The sequence below is a fragment of the Alligator mississippiensis genome, chromosome 3, assembly GCF_030867095.1.
Source record: "Alligator mississippiensis isolate rAllMis1 chromosome 3, rAllMis1, whole genome shotgun sequence".
NCBI lineage: Eukaryota > Metazoa > Chordata > Crocodylia > Alligatoridae > Alligator > Alligator mississippiensis.
Window position 1 is genome coordinate 209,368,081 of NC_081826.1, and position 19,582 is coordinate 209,387,662.

Below are 19,582 nucleotides of genomic sequence, written 5' to 3' on the forward strand. Positions count from 1 at the left end.
AATGATTAAGTATAAGAGCAGTATTAAAAGAACTGCACAGATTCTCATGGTGGTGATGGATTTTAAGCCTCATTGTAGTAATTTAAATAACTCATGAAATACTTTATCAAGCACCTGAATGATGTAGCTTCATGGTTGAAAAAGCACAGTCATACAACTTAAATGTAAACATTTGTGAATACAATCACATGGTAGAAGATGCAGAGAATTGAGGTCAAAAAAGGAGTAAACACATTATGGGAATCCTGCTCAAACATGGAATGATTCCTCTACGTTTATAATCTTCAGATAAAAAAGGGCATTTCTCTCAGAACCCAGTACAAAAAAAAGCCAGGGTTCAGCCGTACTGGTTTAAGTCCTATACACGATTTTCAAGATCACTAAGCATGGAGTCATCATGACTCTGCAGCAAAACAGAAGAGGCCAGCACATATGCTCTATTTTAATGATTGTTTTCTACAGGAAAAATATTAAATAAGTCTCATTTAAGGGCAAGGAAAAAGGCAGCACAAAGTACCAAATATTAAGGAAATTCTATGGAAAGACTGGAGTGACAGACTATGACTTTATTCAAAACCACCTAAAAGTCACAATGTGTTTCAAGGAAACCCTGGTCCAGTCTTAATGATGATGATGATCCACAATTTGCACTTTAAAAGAGGAAAAATATTTTTGTTCCAAAAGTTTGAGGCAACTTCAAAAGACAGGGGCTGCTTTTAATCCTGCCCAAAACTACTCGGAGAAAACAGTCCAAGCTATGCTATCTATCCAGAATTTTAAAAGGAATAAAGAGGAACTAAATTAAAGGTTTCATGTTTTAATAAATTAGAGTTTACAATTGGGCTGTGGGGGTGCTGGTCATGCTTCCCAGGGTGGCTGGAAGGTGGGAATAGTAAAGAAAGGTGTTTTTGAGGAACTACTGCCCCTGCCCCGGGAAGGAAGCCCCAGGTCACGGGGACCTGTTCTGATCCCTTACTATGTTCCTTCCTATCACCATAAATTCCACTCCTATTTCTGCCGGTGACCTGGCTAGCTGGCAGGTGCTCTGCAGGCTGTTTGCACAGGGTTCCACCCCTGAGAGTAGGAAGGTCACACCCCTGGTGCTGAGAGGGGGAGCTGGCTTGTTGCCATAACTGCCCCCTGAGCAGTACAGTTCAGGTGGTGGAAATTTTGTCTATACAGAACAGAGGGATGGGGAAGGCAATGCTGCATCCTGGGATGCTGGAGAACTGTAACTTGGGCAACTCCTCTGTGAGGACTGGCCTATACTAATGGAACACAAGCTGAGTAACATGGATCACAGATAATCCTACCCTGGAGTGGCATAACTTTAAGCCACCTAAAGTATGTTTAAAAGTAGTTTCAGGTGTTAATGTGCAGACAATCCATGGGTTAAGAGCTCCAGGAGCCATAGGCAATGCATGCCTGCTGAGGCTGGGGGGGTGGGGGGGAGGGGGGGGAGTAGTGACTGTCTGCAGGCCACGACGCAGGCATTGGTGGTAAGGATGTGCCAAGTGGGGACTGTCTACAGTCAGCCATGGTGGTGTAAGTGGAGCGGGGAGGGTCCCTCCATGGCCAGACAGAGCCTAGAAGTGCCAGCAGCACTTCTGGGGGGGGGGGGGGGGTGCACCAGCACTCCACCTGCCCCCCATGCCTGTCACCTAAGCTGAGAGCACTCACTCTCATGGGGGGCACATGCACCCCCGTGCACCCTCTATGCATCGCCTATGCCAGGCACTGCCTAAAATTAATGTGCAACAAGGCCCTAAGATATGTAAAAGAACTCCATTCTATTCTATTTAAAAAACAAGAGTAACATTAAAGTATACCAAGACTCCTGTCACAGAAGGAACAGAGACTATGCAATTTCAGAACTACAATTCAAAGATGCAGCTGTGTGCCAAAGCTACTAATTAAAAGGCCTGAATAGAGGTTAAGCTATTTTTTAGGAAGCAATAAATGGCTGAGAGAAAACAGATACTAACAGAAAGTAGATTCAATCCTGCTGTTCATAGAAATCATTGGGGTTACATTAAATGAGAAAACTCATTACAGCCAATAAGTAATTAATTTAGACTTTTTGCATCTTGGACTATACCTCTGCATAAGAGATCAACAACTTCCCTGACTTAGAATAAACAAACTATAAGTTCAGGCATGTAACAGTAAAAACAGAAAAGGGCAAGCTACTTACTTCTTTCCCTCCAACAAGCCTGTGGGAAATGAGTGCCTAGGAATGGATGTCACCTTGGATCCACTTGCCTCTATTCATGAAACTACATGAAGCAAAGTGATGGACCTAGGTAATAGTAATAATTACTGCCATTGCAGTTACTTTTCCCATGAAGGGTGCAAGCAAACTTTTTTAGCTCGTACAATATATATGGTATCACTTGCTCAGGCCTGTCTTTAAAATTATTTAGTTCTTAGTTGTTTATAATATTTCATTTGGGTTTTGTACAATAAAACCTCATATTGTTAGACAAATACCAATGACATTTCAGGTGAAGGCTTAACAACTAGGAGCATCTTCCTCTAGCCCCGATTTATTCTTCTCTGTTCACATTGGCTGGATTATGAGTAGGGCCTGGTTTAAACTGTGGGCCCAGCTCTCAGTGTGGTGGCTCCTTTAATTGTAATGTTCCTCCCACATGTCGCCCCCCTTGGTGGAGGGACTCTGGTCAGCAGCAAATCAGTGGGAGACAAAAACCATGGCACATTTAAAACTGCAGTTGTTACCTTCCTGCCATCAGGAGCTAATGGTGGAGCCGATGGATCACCTACACTAATTAGTAGTGGGGGGACACACAGACGGACATCAAGATTAAAAGAGCTGCCATGCCATGAGCTGGGCCTGTGATTTAAACCAGACCCTAATTATGAGGATACGATGTTATAATTTAGATATTCAGTTGCACAGGAGGATTGCCCTGGCTTGGAGAACCAATATTCATACCTTGCTCAATGATAAGAGACTTTTATTACTTCACCAAATTATAAGTACGTACATGGAATACTAGCAGGGTATGCTATCCAGTCAAGTAGAAACTATTACCATAGTTGAAAGAGAATGGGTAGATTTATTGCCTTGAAACAGGATATGAAGTAAAGCAATAAATTGTGCACAGGCTGGATTAGCCAGTATCGTGCAGCTTCACTTGGGACCCATAAATGGATTTAGTTCATCTCATCAAGAAAAACCTGTACTTCCTTAAAGACATGGAACAAGTATATCAAATCCCAGAGGTCCTTTTGTAGTAATTTAAGATGATTTTTATAGAATTGGGTTGGGGGGGGGGGGGGAGGGAGGAGGGCTCAGCTCTTCCCTGTCAATGTTCCTATTTGATATTAAATTACTTTTTTAGTGGAGAGATGACCAATATCATCTCCAACCTTTGAAAAATAAATTTTCTGCCATCTTACTGAAACACAGAAAACAAAGTCGTACTTTGATAGAGGATCTTCATTTCCATTCAGCTTCTCTAATCTAAGTCAAAGTGAAACATAAAACAAAATTCTTGTTGTCTACTACTGAACTGATAGTTTTGCCTGACCATGCTCCAGTCATTATATTACAGAAAACAAAGGAAAACTGAAAAAGTATAAGACTACGGAGCCTTCTAACACAAATGAAACATTGGTTTACTTCCGCTCTTCAGTAGACATTTTTGCATGGTCTATCCTGGAAGACTCTACAGTGATTGGAGAATAAAAAAATTACAAGAAACAAAAGATTCAAAGTAAACGACAAATGGCTCTGAACGTCAATGGGAAGATAGTCATTAACTTATGTGGACTTATGATGTGACCCTAGAAGAAGGAAGATTTTCAGTCAGAGTTTTAAAACTTGGATGTCCAAATCAGAATTTTCTTCTTGTTTTACATATGCTTTGTAGACACATAAATCACCCCACAAAGTGTAAAGCAGAGATGAACTGAGACATTATGCATATCATTCTCCTTTGATTTGCATCTTATTTTATAGTAGGAGCAAATCCTCCTTCAGAAGAGTTGGCCCTGATTTACATCAATGTAAGGGAAATCAGAATCATACCATTTGGATTTTGTTATCTATCAAAACAGAGAGCAGACGATAGATGAACTCTTTAAACAAAAGATTCATTACTCCCACACTTCCTTTTGATAGTGAAGGCCCTAACATTCTGTAAAGCAGTTTGGTACATATATAACTTTAACCACAAGTAATTTCATCTATTTCAAGATAGAGGTGGAATAGATTATTTAGTAAGAACAAAAATATATGAAATAAAGTTTTAGCTATGCATTGTAGGGAGAAAAAAAATGAACAATGTCATTTTCTTAGCTCTTCAGACTAACTTGAAAAGAAACATAGCATCCTTTCTGTTTGCTTTGTTCATGTAAAACATTAAAATTTAAGCTGAAGCAGTTCTCCCAGAATGCTTATTCAATACATAAACAACTTAAATGTTTATTCCATGTCTTTATCTGACACCTGAATGAAGGTCCTGCTTCAGTTTGACCTTCAAAAGCAGTGGTACCATTATTAAATATATTCTTACAAGCTGAGGGAACAGAATGTAAGTCTTAATTGAAACAAAATGAATGCCCCGTTTGCTTTAAAAAAAAAAACACTCCAGAAGGTAAGGAATCCACCATGGAATTTACCTTTACAACTGACAAAGGCAAAATAATTTCCCTTCTGCATTGTGTGCATCATATTATAAATGGGTGAACAAAAATGTAATTTACTCACCCTGTGGCAAATGTAATGTGATGACCTTTAAAATTTCAAGCAATTACTACAAACCTTCCCAAACATGGTGCTTTGCCTTGCTAAAACACAAAAGTTTATTTTCAAATGTGCTCTCAGCGTGTTCCTTCTATACTCCAGTGCTCCCTGATTGCAAGGATGGATGTCAAATTGAGTAAGTAATTTTTTGCTATTTAGTGTTCTAGGCAAGAGACGAGCAGAAATTCAGAATAGAATATTTTTAAAGTCGACTATCTTACTTCCAATAACCATGTTACCAATGGTAGAAATTAGCAATGCTCTGTGACAGATAGTACAGATATTATTCTTCAGTGGTGTTTAGCATTCTCTCTCATCTATAATGTATTTCTCATTTAATAGCTTTCTAAAATGGTGTGTGGAATCATATTAGCTTTTAATGTAACATGCTTGAGTATAAAGTAATCTGCTTTCTGATTCAAACAGACACATGCAAACTATCCCATCACCATCTATTTTTCAAGATGGAAAAAACACTAATGCAGGAAACTGGTGGCTACTTCTACTCATCATTACTGTGTGATAATTTAGCACATTTCTACTGGACAATTAAGTCTTCACAACAGTTACCGTGGGTGAGTGCACAAATAAAAAGCCATTGTTAATAAGTAAATATAATATACTTATGAAAACTACAGAGTTTGGTGTGTCCATTACAAGAAACGTTTTAAAGAAATGGCTTACTTGTAAGATTATTCCAAGATAGGATGCACAGAGTTCAGTACAGAAGCTGACAAGTTCACCCTGCAGATGTTTCCAGCTGGGCTTTCAGTGCCTTAATTTTGGCTGTGCAGAGATTTCCATTTAAGGAGGATTTCTTAAGGAGTATTTCCTGTAAGAAAGGAAATAAAATCTCATTAAGAAAAGCTCTTCTGGTCTGAATGATGGAAGAATTGCTTGTATTCTTTGAACCCCATCTGGTAAGGAACCAAACCCAACTCAGACTGCACAGGCTTCTACTGAATCTGGAGAGGGTTTGCTTGTTTACTTTGTCTCTTCTCCTTTTCTTTTGCACAAGAAGGAAGGGATCAAGTCAAGAAAGGTCAAATGTGTATCCTAAGGGAAGAGCTCCCTCATGCTCCTCTAACTCTGCAATGACTACTTAATATGAAGAAACACATTAGATACATGCATTGATTAAAATGAACTTTGATTGCCTGTAAATAAAACACTCTTATGTAAATAAGAAAACAAATAGAAACAAAGAAAACTCTTTCAGGTCTTTGCTTCTAATTTTTCTTAAGAATGGCATTGGGAGCTTTAACTACTTTGTAACCTTCACAGTGGAGTACAAACATCAGGCCTCTCTGTTGCCAGAAATAAAATATGTAAAGAGGAAAATGAGAATTCTGGGGAATTTAGGGTATATCTACACCATGTCAGTGGAGAGTTCCAGAAAAGTAAGGCCACCCTGATCACCTATTCTTCCTCTCGTTCATCAATCCCAGAAAGTAAACAACAATGTTCATCAATCCCACAAATGACCTAGAGAAGATGCTAAACTGCTATGCTTCAGCTTGCCAGAAATCTGTGTCATGAGATGATGTCACCTCTCAGAGTATCTGTACCACTTCAGTGACATGGGCAGAGCAGGAGTAAGTGGGACATGGAAGGCATTTATAGATATGCTCTGGGAGGTGGGATAGAAGGCCACTTTAATTATCGCAGTTCTGATTAAAAGTACCTGAACCATCACATGTATCAGTGCCCCCATGCTGAAAAATGGTGGCAGGGCATTTTGAACTAAAGCTCATTGAACGACCTTCAGTCTAAAGCACCCCAACACCATTTTTTAGTTCAGGATGCTGATACACTTGACATTGAAGTCTGCTGAAGTGTGGTAATTACCCCACTGCATCAGACTTAATTAATTGAGTCTGCTCCAATGCACTGTAATTACAGTGCATCAGATCAGCCTCCCTGCATACATGTATAGGAGCTTGGAGGGATTACTTCCTCAGCCATGACACTGAATACCCTATTGCCAAGTTGTAATGTTAGGGTGCCTGTACACACCATGGCGTTTAATCCTCATTAAATTAAATAGGTTTATAAAATTAAAACTTGTTTATTTTGGAGCGTCACATCAGTGTTTGCACATGCTAGGTTTTTGTATGATTTAAACCTGGTTCCTGGTTGGCACTGCATGAGAGTGTAATGGTCCAGTGCTGCCCCTCCCCCATCCTGAGTCCCCCATCCTGAGTCCCCCAACCCCATGCCCTGCCACATAGCTGTGGGAACATGGAGCTGTCAAAGAAAAACAAAAAGTGGAAGCAATTCAAAAGCAGAAGCAATTGAAAGAGGTAAACTGTAAAAAAGTTGCAGTGCCATCTGGTGAAAAAAGAGGCTCATTACATGTCTTTGAGTGTCTTTGTGTTTGCACGCAATGACTAAACTACATCCGAGGAGTTTTCTTCAATGCACCAGGAAGACTTTAAAGTGTCTGGAAAACCCATTCATGCAAACAGTCACACCACTGCAGTGCAAGAAAGGGCAAAAAGTGTGGTGTGTACAAAGGCCCTTAAAGCCTCTTCTGTCATTTGATGAGGGAAGAGTTTTCCTATATGTTTGGTATTCCTACTCTTTGTCCCCAGCATAGCGGTTACGGCCAGGGAAAAAAAAAAGCCGGGTAGAGGTGGGGATGGTAATTGCCTGTAATTTAAATTTACTCACATAACAGGGTCAAGTTCCCTTGGCATCACCTGGGTGGCACAAAGAAGATTTTTTACGATGGCCAGGTCTCTAGTTTGAACTATGGATATGAAGTAACTAAATCTAACCAGATTCACAGCAGATATGATACTGTGATCTGGATAACAATGATGTAGAGTATTTAAAATGTAACATGCTTAAATATAGGCTTAGTACTCATACAATTTTTCATATGCAAAACACTTTGGAAATATTACAAACTGATTTAATTTGCACCACTTCCTTGGAAGGAAAAAAATACCATTAGTAAAGCTATTAACAATACCATTAGTAAAACTATTAGCTGTATTACAATGAGCCTACATGTTGTTGCCTTCTATTAACTTCAAAGCCATGCAGCTGGTCCAGTAAATGATGCCATTTTTCGATCACCAAAAAATCTTTGCCTCTTGCATAATCCCTGAACCATCATGGTGCTAGCCTTATTCTAATACTACCACTAACTTCAAAGGAAGCCTTGGAAGTAGAACCAGTGCTCCATCAGGGCTTTCCACCCTGATAATGCAGTAGTTTACAGTAAGGCTTTTTACTGTATAGCAGACAGCCTACCTACAAACACACACACACATACACTAAATGTTATCAATATTTCTGCCATTTAAGCGAACCAAAAAAACCACAACACAATAGATTTTCTCCGCTTTTGATACTCCATGTACTTCAATATCACCACCTTTGTGAACGTACAGCTTCTGGCATAGGTACAAAATAATGTGGACATTCTGGATAAGAGTTCCCTGTTTTAAAAAGAGAACTGTATTAATACTGTTTTGTCAAATAAAGAAAATGTTTTAATTCTTCTTTACTGAATTGCCATGCACATTGTTCATTTATATACATGCATCATGATCCAGTCTTTAATTATATAATCACATACTACTTTTCCACAGGACCCCTGCATCATTCTATGTACAGGATAGATGTACTTAATCAATGAGGCATTTGCTCAATATCTTTTTCCCTGATATAATTCAGTGTTCAGTCCTATGCATTATTTACCACGTACCTTTAAAACTCTGCAATGAAGATAGAATTAACATTTCCCCTTGGGCTTTTCTACGGTGCGTGTCTCTACAGTATCCAAGTGCTTCACAAACATTAAAGAAGTTACTCTGCTATCTCACAAAGGAGTTGCAGAGATATTATTATTATATTTCAATTTTGAAGATAGAAAACTGAGACAAGAAGATTAACCAAAATTTACAGAAAGGCCCACTAATGCAGGATGCCATCATGAGGCAAGGGAAAACTCCTTATAAAAACATAATTATTGTACTGCAACAATTTAAAATATTAACAACTTAATGTGTTCCTTTCCGTTTGTTTTTGTTTTGGGGTTTTGGGGAGGGGGGGGGGTTGTGTAAAGAACAAATTTCATAAATTTAACCGCTTGGGCTGAGATATGTAATGTTATTCTTGTGTTAGATAGAGAAGGTAAAGGACAATGATATCCTTCTTTTCTTTGTTACTTCAAGCAGGACTGAGTAAATGGAAAAAAATAACTATGTCATTCAAGGCAGATCATTAGGAAATAAGACAGCTTGTAGATGCTTTGCTCTTTTCTGCAGCAGTTTTTACCTAGTGATCTGTGCTTTAACTAGAGACAAATGAGGGAGAAAGGAAGCACATGGAAAAGCAGGAAATCAGATAAAAGAAAAAGAGAAGTGGGGGGTGAGGAGGAAGGATGTGGAGGGTTGTATATGGGGCTCGGATGATAAAGCAGCGATGATCACTTGTTTTCCCATTGTCTCATGCTGCCTTCATTCCCCAAACACACTGATTCAGAATGAGGCATGTTGTGCATCCACCTATCCAGATAGTCTATAGAAGAGATAGTAGGGAAAGTGCAAATAGAACAAAAACTAGCTACACCATTCCTTAGGTCCAAACATATAACCTCTGTAAAGCAGAAGCTTTGTAAAAATCTGAAGAGTAGGTTTTCTGAGGCCACCACAGAATCTATTGCACAAGGTTTTGAAGCTCTCAGACTACCTACAGGTATAATTACACTATGCTTTTAAATCATCTTTGGTTATATTACAAATGCATTTCTATCCTATCTGTTCCTAGTTCTTACCATGTCCTTTGCTAATAGGATTTCAGTTACCAATACTGGAAGGAGAGACATTTACTTTCAGTTATTTCTAAACTAACATAATAGTCCATTGGCCATTGCCTTCCTGTCTTTTAAAAATGCAATGAGGGAAAAACTACAAGCATGTGCATGCATTACCTCTTTTTTTTTTTTTTTTTAAGGTAATATCTCTGTTCTTTTCTTCACACTCACAATCTCGCATGTAATTACATAGGTGTTTTTAATGAGTAAATTAGGGAAGGAATGTAGAGTAATTTAAGTACCTTGTTACTGCTCCAGAGACAAGAGTTTAAGTCCTGTTATGGACACCTGAAAAAGGTGACCCCCAGTCCACCCAGCTGTAAATGGGTCAAAGGTAGCTAGATGTTACTTACATTAATTCCTCATGTGCTGTCAGGTACTGATCCTGTGTGCCTTAGCCTGAAGTCCTACTGTGCTCGACTGAGGGGAGGGAACTTTCACTTTTTTTTTTTTTTTAATTAGGCCTTTAACCAGAAAAGCCTTTGTCCCTTATACAGCAATTAACCTCACAGAAAGGCAAGTTTTATAACTTTCATCTTGTTCTCACTAGGATTCTGATGGTGAGGAGAGCTAGTTTGCAGCACAGATTCCAACACAACCTCAGCAGGGGAAATGAGGAGAGAATGCATTACATTTTGCCCTTCCTTCCCAATGAACATCTTTAGAAGATACTGTTTCTTGTTTCCTTCCCCCTATTAGAAAAGGACAATATGGTTGCTTTTTGACACTGATACTGCCTCCTTCCTAATGGACTTTCCACTACTGAAGACTTATATAGATAGAAACCTACCCAAATTGAAGAGGCAGGCAACCCACTCTACAGGCAGAGTGCAAGGCCAGCCACCATTATCATAGCCTGATCACAGTAGCCCTCCCCCACCATGCCTCTGGTTGGTCAAGGACATCTGGTGGCTCCTCCCCTTACTGCTGATTGGTTGAAAGGGCTGTCCATCATACAACCCCACCTCTTGCTGATGATTGGTGGAGAGAGGTAGGGCCACATAAGAGGCAGCCTTCTCAGACAATCAGCAGTGAGGGGTGTGGGCAGTAGCCATCTTGGCTACTCCTCTACATGCCAGCAGCCATTCTTCCCCCTTCTCTCACCCTCAGTAGGCTGTGTTTTCATAAGGACTTCTTGCTCCCACTGGGGAACTAGCATTTTATTTTTAGTTTTTTTTGTGGATCTTGCAGACATTGCTTGATTTCACGACTACCATGAAATCCGTGCAATTGCAAATTGAGTGGGAAAATAGACTTTTACTGCCATTCATGTAAGTCTAAAGTAGTTCAGATGTGAAGCAACCAAAACTGCATATTTATTAGGGCTGTATGAAGCTTTGGTCACTGATTCTATTCGGAGGAGATTTGACCAGATTTGGCAGCTAAATCTCTGAATCTGAATTGAATCAGGAGACCCATTAATCTCTCCAAATTGAATCGGAATACTCCGATTGCTTGAAGAACTTGATGCTGGTGCTATTCATTTTAACTATGTCTGGCTGATCACTGAGCCCCTGCGCATTCGGTGGCAGACCCAGAAGTCATTTAGAAGTACTTCTGGTCCACTTCTGGGTCCACCACCAAGCATGCAGTCATCTCCCCCTGTGCTCCTCTGGGATGCTCCATCTGCCCCACTATCTCAGCATTCATGAGCTGTGCCTGGTACCTCAAGCATATAAAAGCTGTGTCTCTATCACTGATTCTCCAAATTAGAATCAAATCTTTAGATTTGGATTCAGCTGAATGGAATTGGGGCAGTGATTTGAATCAGTGAATCACTATCTCCTGAATTAGACCTAATCTGAATTGAATATGACCCACTTTGCACAACCTTAATATTTCTCTCTCAGAAATAAATCAACTGAACTAAGAAACTCAGGGATTTCATGTGGAAGAATGTGGCAGGGCACTGTTTGTGCCTGCCACTTCAAGGGCCTGAAGACAGCAGCCGGCAGGTGCCTGATGAGGGCAGCCATTTTGGATTCAGGGCTGCCCATATAAACAGGGCATTTTGGTGCTGGAAGGAAGGCAACAACATTGCCTGGCTGCAGGTATCATCTGGAGGTAAGTGAGGAGATGTAGGGGATGGTCAGGAGGCTCCTGGTTCTGAGCATGACCTAAAACTGCACTCTGCTTGGAGTAGGTGGCCTGGTGGGGCTCTCAGTGGTGTGGGGGCCCCCAGGAAATACCAGGCCAGTTACCACCCCAGTGAAAGGTGGGTCAGGGTGCCTTAACCCCAGCTCCCACAACTGGGTGGGTTACCCCCTTATAGGGTCTGGCAGGTGGAACCCAGAGAGAGAGTGGTGCCATAGACTCAAACCTGTCTTGACATCCCCCAACTGGTCAATGCTGGGGCCAGGACTGGCAGGGTCAAAGGGTCAGGGGCCCACCGTGAGGGATGCCCAGAGCTGAGGGCCTGGGGTTCCAACTGGCCTGGAGGTGGGCCAGGGCCTGTAGAGCCAAAGTTCCCAGGGGGACCACACCCATAAGGGGAAAGCAGCTCAGGGAGCTATGCAGCTAATCTATGCAGAATAGGATGCCTGAATGAAGGGATCCAGGTGGGGTTCAAAGAGCAGGATTCTGGGGCCCAGTGTTGGGCCCGTGATCTGACAACAACTGGATGCTATCTACGAGGCTTGGGCTGCAGTGTAGGGGAGGAACGGAGCTGCAGATAGTGCCCCTTGGCATCAGGGCAAGAAATGGGCAGCCTCCCGCTTAATTAATATCAATCAATTAATTAACAACAAGGCATGGCAGAGGAGAAGGTGGGCAGCTAGCCCAGAAACAGGTGGGTGGGCCACAGGAAAAATCGGCCCCAAGAGAGTATGGAAAGAGTATGGAAATTTAAGGGAAAAGTTTGCTTTAAAAGGAAAACAAATTCAGAATCTGTATCCTAAAGAGGAGAAAAAAAGTTATCAAAAAGGACCCCAGACCCAAATGGATATATAACTGCCTCAAGAAGAATAGAAGAAATAAGCAGAGAATCTACAAATAATGAAAAAAGATTGATCAGCAACGAAGACTGCATCTTAGACATCAAAAATTATAGGGTAAAATTGAGAATTGCCAAAAGTCATACTGAGTTCTTCAAGCTATATAAATAAGAGAAAAAAAGAAGAAAGAACTAGAGCCTCTGGACAGTAAGAATAGGGTAGAGATTATGGATAATCTAGCTGTGGCTCAAAAACAAATGAATGCTTCACTTTTTTTTTTTTTTTTTTCAATAAGTATTATGATGTTGTCCTTTGGGGCAAAATAGTATCAATAAAGGGAAGGAGGATATGAACAGAAAAATTAGGATATATGATGGAAGAAAACCTCAAATAATGCACTCAGTTAAGGGGGACTAGATAACCTCCATCCCAGAATTCTGAAAGAAATGACAGGGCCAAAAGCAGATATTTTTAAACAATCTATTCAGGTGGTGATGGGAACATATGATGGAAGTGCATCAAGAGTAGTAGTAATATTTAAGAAGAGGCAAGGGGAGTAAGAGGGTAATCCCAGCAATTACCAGACCATTGGTCTGACTGGAAGAGCATATAAGCTTTTAGAACAAACTGGGGAGGGAGGAGAGGAATAAAGAAAGTATAATTAGAGAAATGACTGAAAGAGAAATGTGATAAAATGCAACATTAGTTTACCGAAGGAAAAATTCAGTAAATCTCAGCTACTTGGACTTATGTAAAGTGTCAGGAAGTTAGTTCATCTACTCACCTATGTCTGTTCTATATCTCTCCTGCAGACCCAGGAAAAGCCTTCACCTTTTCTCCTGAGTCTAACATTGAGTTTAATAGTTCCAGTCCTGCCTCCTGTCTCCTTGAAATGCTGCTCTAGGTCTTTGGATAACCCCTATCTCAGACATGGGTAAAGTTAAATACAACACTCAAGGTCATGCATGCTCCTAGAGATTAATAACATTTGTTATAAACTGAGAACTTCTCATTTCCCAGTGGCTGAGGAGAAGGATGTCAGAGTTGGCAATGGGAGGCAACCAAGGAAAAAAATTAAATGCAAGTTTAGGAAATAATGGGAAAGATTTCCAATAGTGACAGAGTAGCAGAATTATGTTTGTTCAAGGCCTGGGTGATACCTCATCAGGGGTAATACCTCAAATTATGGTCATCTATGTTCCCCAAAAAAGATTAATTCAAACTGCAACAGATACAGAAAATAACTATTTGAATGATGTTGGAAATGGAAATTCTATACCATGTGACAGGATTCCAGGATAATTTTGCTTGTTTGATCTAAAAATACAAGAGGATAGGAGAGGATATAGTTGTTGCTTGTAAATACATCTGAAAGGAAAAAAAAAAAAAAGGGAGAGAGATAATTATGTACATTGAAGGGTATGAACTGACCCTGGACTGAAATTCCTTCAAAAGTTCTGAGCCTTGCCCTCAGCCATAATGGGTCTAAAGTACCACACTTTAGATGAGCAAAGTTTTTGGAAGGAATAGCTTAAGGGTTTTTTGTTGCTATTTTAAAGAGAAAATAGCAGATGATAATTTCAAGTTATTGCAGGAGTTTTTTAGTATGGATATTTGCACGGCAACTGTAATTGGCAGCAGGGTAAGTAAGCCATGCTTGTTTTATATTATGTCATAATTTTCCAATCCTAAATGTGAGCACCCACGGCTATCATCTACAGTAAACATCAACATGGAAAAAAAAAAAATTCCACTGGCGAAGCATATGTCCAAAAGCACTCATTAGGTTAAGAATAGGCATCATTTCCATAAAATAAATCTCAACTGATAACAATAATTAATTAGCAAAAACCAAAAAGCTATACACAATAAAAAGTGTGATTATTTATTAAAAAGAAAAGGAAAAATAAGGGCTTTTAGAGCCAAATAGCATTAAACAGTCACCGATCTTTGTCCTAGACAGCATTAGAAATGTGTTTACTTTGGAACTAAACATTTGCTCTTCCACAGTGAAAGAAAGAAAGCAAACACCACAACAATGAAAACACTTTTTTTAAATGTCGCATGTTGAATCTGCAGAGGGCACTCCAGAAGATTAGACTCAGATTAATAATACAAAACATAGAAAGCTCAACAAGTCATACCAAGTTTGTCTTCCAAATATAAGCATTGTGTTTTCAGAATAAAGTTAATTGTGCAAGGTGAAGGGAAAGAGAAAGAACTCTTGACGTCCTTTATACATTCTAGAAATATTCACTGAGCAATTGAGTTCACTTGCGTTTTCTTGGGAGAATGGGTCATAATCTTACTCTCTGTGGAATACCATGTCAAGAAAAAACACAGGCAGAGAAGAAAAATAATCCTGATTTTTTTTTTATTTTTTTATTCCATGGTATTTTATTCATAAAATTCTGGTTTATTTAAAAAAAAAAGTTATATAAATTTTAGAAATACATAAATCATAAGAAATTATTTCCTTTACAAGTAGTTGTCCTCCCTATGGTAGTTATGCAATTAGTTTTGCTTTTCTATAACTACCCCACACTCACACTTAATACACCTGCACGAATCAGCTAATATTCGATTTGGATATGGCCAATTCAGGGGACAGTGATTTGATTTGGTGATTTGAATCACAGTCCTGAATTGATTCAGCTGAACCTGATTTGGAGATTCGGCCGCTGCCAAATTGGCCAAATCCCTGAATCAAACAGGCCCCATTCCCCATCCACTCTCCCAACCCTGGCAATGACTGCCCCACCAAGCCCCAGCATCCCAGCTCTTTAAAGAAAAAAAAAAAAAAAAAAAGCCTTGTGGCAGCAGACTCCCAGCTGCTGCCAGGAAGGTGGACAATCCCTGCTGCCTCCCACTACCCCATGCTGCATGGGGGGGGGGGCTCTGCCATGAGTCCCCAGAGGCCCTGACAGCTGCACCAGCAGCTGTTGAGTGCAGGGCTTGGGGTTTTGGGTTTTTTTGTTTTGTTTGTTTTTTTTAAGTGCTGGGATGCTGGGGCCAGGCAGGACTGGGCTGGGAGAGTGGGCAGGGGATGGGAGCTTGTGGCATAGACCCCCATACAGTGCAGAGATTGCCCAGCTACCTGGCAGCAGCTGGTGAGCGCAGGGATTTTTTAAAGTGCCAGGATGCTGGGGCTAGGTGGAACAGCCATTGACGGGGCTGAGAGAGTGGGTGGGGGTCGTAGGGTGCTCAGGGGGTTGATGGGACAGGCAGGGGATGCGGCCTGGCTGGGGTCCCCCCCATGGTCCTCTCCCCACTTCTCCAGCCCTCCCTCCTCCACCCTCTACATACCAGCACAGAGTCCGGGTCCAGCTCCCTGCGGGAGCAAGAGCAGACTAGTCAAACTTCCAAATCTCTCTGAAGCTCTCCGAATTGATTTGGAAGCTTCTAATCAATTCAGACCTTTTTACTGGTTTCCCAATTCAATTCAGATTCAGAGATTCAGCCACCAAATCAGGCTGATTCTCCTCTGAATTGAATCAGCACCTGAAGCTTCGCACAGCCCTAACACCTGAACCTAACTCCTGACCTGAACCTGTTCAGCCTCCACAAAAGAAGGCCAAGAGGGGATCTGGTGCCCATCTACAAACTGGCCAAGGGGGACCAGCAGGCAATGGGAGAGTCCCTGTTCCCCTGAGCACTACCAGGAGTAATGAGGAAGTTGTCACACAAGTTGGGACCCGGCTCAACATTTTATGGTTGGCTGTATTGTTCTTCCAGCAGATATATGGAAAATTGAAGTCTCCCATCAGTACCATCTCAGAGGTCTTGAATAATTTTGTTACTTTCTTGAAGAGTGCCTTATCCACCTCTTCTGCCTGACTTGGGTGCCTATAATAAATTCTGACCATTATATTGGTTCTGTATCTTTCATGTCTTATCTTCACCCAAATGCATTCTGATCTGCTTTCTTCCTCCTGATTCAGAGAACAAGTGTGTGTGTTCTTGACATAAAAGAGGATGCCAATACCTTTTCTCCCAATCCTGTCCTTTTTAAACCAAGTTTAGCCCTCAGTGTTGACATTCTGTCCACCCAGGTCTCTGTGATACCAATCAGATAATAATTCTTTATATAGGCTGCAGCTTCTAGTTTATCTTGCTTTTTCCCCATACTTCTTTCATTTGTATACACACATCAGACATATTTTGCATTTTGACCAACTTGTTTCTCTTTTGCATCATTTTTTGCTCTCCTATGGTTCTCTGGCCCCATCTCAGAGTTGAGCTGCTTCTTTTATTTATTTTCCCTCCAGATTACTTGTTCTGTTGATGAAGGGTTTTGGTCAGCATCCCCCACAGAACCCAGTTTAAAGCCCTCCTTACTTGGTTGGTCAGATCATACCCAAAGATGCTCTTTCCAGCTCTGAAACACACTCCCTTTCCATACATTTGCCCAAGTAGAAAGTCGAACATATTCTAGTTCCCAAGATTCAAATCTGCAAAACTCTACTTTTGTGTACAAATGAGGACTACCATAATGCAGCTTTTATCTGCAGAGCAGCAAGCTACAAAAACTGTCATGAAGATGCCACAGATAGAACCCAGCAGTTTAGTTTTTCCCCATCTTAAAAATCAAATTTCTCTTTTGAGATTTAAAACAAAACTTTCTACTGGATGCAATAATTTTATATGGACTTGTAACTGGCAGAAGCAACTATTAATATCATACTCTATCTGCAGACATGTCAGCACATTTCTGATGACAGTGACAGATCACTGGATTTTATTACTCTGTAACAAGAAAGTGGTATCATTATCCAATAAACTTTAAAGTAGAATTCATACAATTTCTGATTTTTTCTACATACATATTTCATATTTCAAACTGGGTCTGGCATTCTTGCAGATAAATACAATAGTAAAACATTTTTGATTTAATGCCTAGGTCCCTAATGCTACAAAAAGCTGCCAGTTAAAAACTACTACAAAAAGTCTAGCAAGATACCTTGGTGAACAGATTTGGGTAGATATCTTTAGCTAAAAAGGCCCAGTTTCTGGGGTCTGGCTCCTCAAAGAAAACTGAAGTAGCTAATGCAAAGGCTTAGGAGCAGATTTCTTGTATGGCCTAATGTGACTTTTCACTGCTGTAGCACTACAGAAAGCCAGTAACATTTCTATGCTCATTCAGTGGACAGACATATCAGTGATGTAAATCTAGTTAGGTCTGCTTTATGCATGCCTCTTCACTTTTCATGATCCCTCACCCTAGCTTGCTAAGCTGTAAGTCTGGCATGTGGCCCTACAAGGAGATACAAAACTACCCAATTATGCTCCCCTGAAGACAGTGAAAACTGGACTTCACATACAAAGAAGAGATCTGGACACCATAAACCATAAACAACTGCTTCATGTGTTCTATCCAAGGATTCAAAATTGGAGGTAGGAGTGACATACTACTAGTGCTGAGGCAAAAAAACTTGGTGTGGGGTTGTTTTTAGGTATGTAGAAATGCACCAAAGGAACACATCTGGGGTAAATGAAAGATTCAGTGAGGTCAAACAAATCATTCTTTTAATTTTTGTAGTATTTGCAAATGGAAGACTTCAAAATTATTTACAAATATTAGTGAATGAAGCCATCTTGTTGGCAACAGTACCATTCTGATAACAGGAGATTAAGAACAATATTTAAAAATGTGCTTTAGTTCAGGATTCCTCAGTTTTTGAGCACCCAAAAAAAGCCAGCAGCTTCCAGAAATGCTTCTCTGATCATTCACTGAAGGTTTTGTGGGAGACTGTGGCAGAACCATGAATAAAACCCTTCCATTGTTCCACCTACACGTAACCACAACACATTTCTTTGCCATGTCATTAAATGTATGTGGTAATGAAGCTCAACTTGTTCCATTAATATTCCTATACTTCTTTTCAGTGAACTAGAGGATTTTTTAGGGAAAACACCAAAACCAAAACATTTTGTAGTCTTAACTATTTTTTTTTTCTTTAACAAGGAAAAAATGACTTCATTTATTCTACTCACTGATTTTCTTTAGCTGTAAACTCTTACTACTTATCTGTCTTGCTCTTCTTAAGCAAACTGATCTCTTAAGTTTTAACCAATGCAGACATTACTAAAATGAATGTCAATTGTAGACTCTACCATCTTTGGCTTTTTGCCCAGGATTATATACACAACAGCATCTAGCCACTTTGGCTGCTGAACAAAACATGTAAGCAAGCAGTCCACCAACCTCAGGATTTGTAGCCCCAGTTAATTTCTGAACAACAGTGGAAAAACTATTCCAATCAATATTTAAGTAGTTAAAATTGTCCAAGATCAATACTGTGGTCATTTCACATGAAAGGTAAGAAACTAAGTCTGCTTCCTAAAACTTTCAGATCATCTCGTGATATTTATGCCCAACCTGTGCCTTGTGGGTCTGGTTAAACACTTCAAGGATACGCCCTTTGTCTCTTCTAGAATTTTTTTTTCTCTAACAGATACCAAATTTTATCAGTATCTTCCATTATCTCAGTAACATGCTATTTGTTGTTCCCATTCAAGTCTTTAGAATTAATGCTACAGTACAGTGAATCCCTATTCTCCCCAATCTCCAGTCCAGCAACTTTATTTTGTATAGACAAACTGCCATAAATGGTAATTAAACATTATCCAGCAACCCAGGCACATGGATACATTTCAACTACAGGACTGTTCTATCTAAATCACCAAACTGCTTACAGGCCTAAAACAAAGGAGGCAAGGAAGTTCCTTCTATAGTAATAAAGGCACAATTTAAAAATAAACACAAATCTGAAACATCACAGAATGGCACTATACCACACTTGAAAAGCTATAATTTTCCTTCATTAAGGAAGCCACGGATGGTTATACACAGAAATCCACAGAGTTTATATAGGAAAGAAAATATAAAATAAGGAAAAAAAAGAAAATAAGCAAATAGAAAACCCCAGGAAGGAAAAAAGAGAAATACAGTTTTCTTAAAGGTAGGATGGATAATTTGGTGTGTAAGTGAAAAAGCAATTCTAGGTCATAGGAGCAGGCACAAAAAAAAATTCTGATGGACACTATGGA

The 19,582-nt window shown here is 40.0% G+C and overlaps 1 protein-coding gene across 1 annotated transcript in view; it reads right to left on the minus strand.

Moving 5' to 3' along the window:
* The window catches only part of LOC109280771 (uncharacterized), a 208,666-nt gene that overhangs the window by 152,399 nt on the left and 36,685 nt on the right, over positions 1–19,582 (minus strand). Inside the window, exon 2 of the mRNA XM_059724867.1 lies at positions 5,456–5,603. The gene's annotated coding sequence lies outside the window, so the exon portion shown is untranslated. The remainder of the gene's footprint in view (positions 1–5,455; positions 5,604–19,582) is intronic.